Here is a 5,143-nt window from a genome sequence, read left to right on the forward strand (position 1 = left end):
CCACTTGAGCGATGTTCAGGTCTTTCTTTGTACCTTGTGCCCCATGTTCAGACACCACTTGTCCTGGCCAGCGGGGAGTTGAACAAGGACACAAGGAGAAATTAACCTGAATGAAAAAAGGCAAACAGACACAAGAAGGAGACCATGCTAGATGTTTGTCAAGGTCTCAGAGTCTTTATTTTTTACACAGTGGCTATATAGGGGAGGAAAAGGGGGAAATAAGCTGGCTGATGTAATTTAGGGCTTTGGAATTGTCAGGAAACCTAGAGGGGATGTAATCTTGCATAAATGGCTTAACATCCTGACTGCACCAGGCTTCACATCCTGACCATAAACTGGCCTTTTGCAAAAGATAAGATTCTGTAAGCAGTCTGCTGATTGACGTTCCAGAAGTACCTAACAGAAAGCTGGATGGACCAGCTTTCTGAGTAATGAGTTAGCTTATAAGCAGGTCCAGGCAAAATGGAGAGGGTTTTCCTCTATGGCTCCTGACATGAGGTAAATCAGGCCCAGAAAGCCAAGAGTCGCATGTTCTCTCTCATATGTGGATCCTAGCTACAGATGATTGGGCTTCTGTGTGAGAAGGAAAAATCTCAGTAGCAGAAGCCAGCACGCTAGAAAAGAGATATAAAAGGATGAGAAAGGAAGGGAGGGGGATAGTTAATAGGATGGCATTGCATATATGTAAGTAGAAGAATGGATGAATGGGGGTGAAAAGGCACAAAATGAGGTCAGGGGAAGAGGTTTTTTTAAACTCATGAACTCTTATCTTCCTATGGTTTACTCCAGTGTTGAGCCTATACTGGACAAGTGCCTACCAGAGCTACTTAAGTTTAAGATTTCACCTTCTTTGTAAACAGGGAACCCCGTGGCAACATTGGAAATTGAAGTCTGTGACCTGCATAGATTCTTCCACCCTCCCAAGATTCTTCACATTGTACCAATGGTCAATCTGATGAGTGTCTCCCACATGTGTTGGGAGTGTAGGAAACAACCACAACCCTGAGGTCTAACTACAAGTGCAAGACCTCTGCCTTTGCACTTCTAATATTTCCTCTGTATTAATGTACCTGCCAGAGGGATGCACTTTAGAGTTCTCAGGGCCTGTTGCTAGGAGGGGCAGGTAGGAAGCTTCAGAGGTTCATCTATCTGCTAACCCCAGCCTCAGGTCTGTCATACTTCAGGGCTACTGTCACGTGATGAGTTTTGCTCCTGACTGCTTCATGCAGACCTCTGCCCTTTACTTCCCACACTGAGCCTCCTGCTGTGCATCCTTCAGCTCCTGGACACCTGGCCTGCATTCTCCACTGCTGCTTTCCAGTGCTGTCTGTCACCCTGGGCCTGTGGCAGGATAAACTCGGCTGCCTGATTTGTTCATCTCCCCAGAGACTTGGAGTAGGATTAAATAATTGGTTCTCTGTCCAATGGCACCTAGCCAATGAATTCCTAGTGCATGAATTATACATATTGTAAATAATTTTTAATACCATAAGTCTCAATCCAGCCTATTATGATTTGTATATGTGTGCAAGCAATTGATTTCACCACTAAAAACTATTTGTGATTTGTTACACAATATTTGGAAGCTGACTGATGTTGAAAACAAATGTAAATAAAAGCATAGATATTCAGAAAGGTACATAGTCAAGAAATCCTCCAGTACAGCAAAATGTCATCATCTACTTCTGTGATGGATAAGGGAATAAGGGGATGGGATGTACAGGAAATGTCATAAGGAAATGTTACCTTTATTAGGCAGGATGTGGTGCTTGCAAATTTTACCTTTGGTATGCAAAATGATACCAAGCCATCTGCTTGAATGATATAACCACTAACAGTTTTTGGTTTTTTGTTGTTGTTGTTTCCTCTCTGCTGCTTTTGTAACTAGGCTCATTTTCAAGTGCTTATTTAGCAATGTGATGCAAACTTCGTCTTTATAACCCTTGACCAGAGGGAACTCTGGGCTGCACTCTAAGTTTCCAGCTGGAAGTGTAGTCCTGGCCAGAAATAAATTCCTCCATTCATTAATATCATATTTGTGTCAGACTGGTGAATCTTTGAGTGACCTCCAGACCCCTTACACTTCTATATAAGGGAGTCCTGTCCTAATGATCTTTGTCTTTCTCTCAGAAAGATTCCCAAGTAGAGAGGAGAATACAGAGATCAAATGGCATGGGAATGCATCTGAGTACAAATACATATTCCAAAACATGTACACCTCCTTCACTAAGGCACAACAGACAGATGGGAAATTCCCCACTTCTACATAAGTGTCACAAGCTTCATGTTGACACTTTTGCCTTTCCCTTCAGATATCAGAGTGGGGTTCCAGCCACAGGGGACCTGATGCAGTATTGCTCTGGACAAATGTATGTCAATAATTTGTCATTCAGAGTACCCAGACCCTAAGACCTCCAGCTATTGAGCTTCCTGTCACCAAGCCAAAGAGCATTTCTGAAGGAGTTACTGAAGATACACCTTCCTTTCACTTCAAAGGCAATCCAAACAGTACCTAAATAATAATCCCAGAAGTCATACAATGTTAAAACTACCCTACAAAATCCAAGCTTTGGGTTGTAGAGTTCTGATGTTCATTGTATCTTACTAGAGATATCTAATCAAGGTACTAAGATTTGAGGTACTGTCTTATATTCATAATCATTCCATGTTTTAGTGTCTCTAGAGGTCATTATTTAGAAAAATTTTAATTGCCCCAGTGGGACCATGTCCAATTGGGAGTGGAGAACACAAGTGAATTCTCTAATCATTAGTGCTGCAGTATTATAGTGTGACAAGGGCCTAAGCTGGAGAGGGACATAAGTGACTCCATATTGTGAACTTGAACAGAGAAGTTCAGCTTAGCTGGTACCTTAGGATATGGTCTCACCTGCACTTGAACTTTATGTTTGGCTTGCTTAATACAATGGGTCACCATAAGACAAGATGTGTTTTCTCACTATTGCTAAATGTAATTTTTAGCTTCTATATTAACTGCTGCTTGCTTGCAGTTGCAGAAGAGGGAAAATGCAGGGGGGGGGGGAGATTCCAGAACAGTTTGTTTTTTTCTAAAATCAACTGAAATTAACTCTTAGTTTTGTAAGTTTATGATTACTGAACATCTGAGCTATAAAACTAAGATGTACAATCATACAGATTTCTCCTATAAAAGGATCCCTGAAATACAGTTTGACACTGCATTCAGGCTCCTGAGTCCTGGATGTAGTTGCTGGCCTGCAAATATCCTACTATTTGGTGTCTGTGTGGTCTTCACAAGGGGTCCTCACCATAATAATAGTTCCTACTTTCCAAGATAACTATAAGAGGGAAAGCTTTTACATGTGTGTACAATCCCAAATGGATTCCCATTTTAAAAATTAGTCCCTAGGGAATCCATTAGTCCCATCATCTCATGATGTTCTATCATAAGGCTGATATGGTTTCATTCATTCTTGATACCTTGATAAACTTGATGAAAATATCAAGGTAGAATAGAGAGGAAAGTTAGATAGATGATAGATAGACAGAAAGACAGATAGACAGAGAAAGGGGGAGTTTTCCTTTAACATATTTAGGTTTACAAACACCACTCAGCTGAACAATAAAAAAGAAAGAAACAGAATATTTATAGTAATCGAACTAGAATGGTAGAGGGATATTATAACAGATATCATTGAAATCTACAGTATTCCAGTGTTTTGCTTGTTTTTTTTTGAAAACTTATTGGAGTATCTAGAAGAAGTGAGTAAAATTTTACATACATTTGATGTAGTAAAATTTATCCAGGAATATTTTTTGAAGACTATCAATAATAAGTAAAGAGATTGATACAGTGACAAAGCATGCCTCAGAAAGTAATGCAAGGAGTAAACAAATTCACTAGTAAATTTTACCAGAATTTTAAAAACTAACACTTAAGCTTATCAAAGTATTCTATAAATATAAAAGTAAGGTAGTTTTTCAAACGCATTCACTAAGCCAGTATTACATTAAGAACAGGATACAACCAAAAAAATAAATAAAATTATAGGCCAATATCCTTGATAAGCCTAGGTTCAAATACCCTCAGTGAAATACATATAATCTGACTTCAATATTAAATTTTAAAAGTTCATATAACATGACTAAGTTTGTTTCATTCCAGGGATACAAAACTGTCTGGACACATGCAAATTAAAAGATGATATATAGTTCATAAATAGAATCAAGAAAACAAATCAAATGACCATCTTAAAAAACAGGAAAAAATTTCATGTACTGGAAAGATGGCTGAGCAGTTAAGGCACTTGTCTGCAAAGCCAAGGATCTAGGTTCAATTCCCCAGGACCCAAATAGATCCAGGTGGTGCATGCATCTGGAGTTGGTAGTGGCTGGGGGCCCTCACATATCTATTTCTCTCTCCCTCTCTCTCTCTCTTTCTTTCAATCTCTCTTGCTCGTGCACTTTTCCTCCCTCTAAAATGTATAAATAAACAAAAATAGACTATTTAAAAAGAAAAAGTTTCATAAAATTCAATATCCGTTCATAATGAAAGCTATGAGAAAAGAAAGAATAAGAGTATCATTTTTCAGCATAATGAAATATATGACAAATCCAGAGCCAAGGTAATAATGAATGGGGAAAAACTGAAAGCATTTTCTCTAAAATCATGAATGAGACAATAAGATGTCTACAGTAAGTACTCTTTGTCAGTATAGTATTTTAAGTTTTAGAAAGGGCAACAAAGGCAGGCAAAGAAGTAAAACCATCACAATTAAGGAAAGAAGACTTCAAATTATCCTGTTTCCAAATCATAGCATTAGAATATCATCAATATTCCACCAAAAGACTTTAAGCTCTAGTACAGATTTAAAAAACAGAAGACTATAAAATCAAGATACCAATACTTACAAAGGATATAATATTTTGTTGTGTTATTTTAACATGCAAAATAACTGTTCTCCTTATGTCATTTTTATATTTGGTTTGGTGGTTTGAAAGTGAAGAGGGTGAAGTATCCATCAAAAACTCATGAGTTTAAATGCTTAATCCTCAGCTGTTGGTGTTGTGAGATGTTTCAGAATCTTCAGAACTTAGAGCCTTACTGATAGCAGACATTGAGGTTTTACATTCCATCCCCATTTGTTGTTCTCCCTATCTCTCTACT

The sequence above is a fragment of the Jaculus jaculus genome, chromosome 3, assembly GCF_020740685.1.
Source record: "Jaculus jaculus isolate mJacJac1 chromosome 3, mJacJac1.mat.Y.cur, whole genome shotgun sequence".
NCBI classification, from domain to species: domain Eukaryota; kingdom Metazoa; phylum Chordata; class Mammalia; order Rodentia; family Dipodidae; genus Jaculus; species Jaculus jaculus.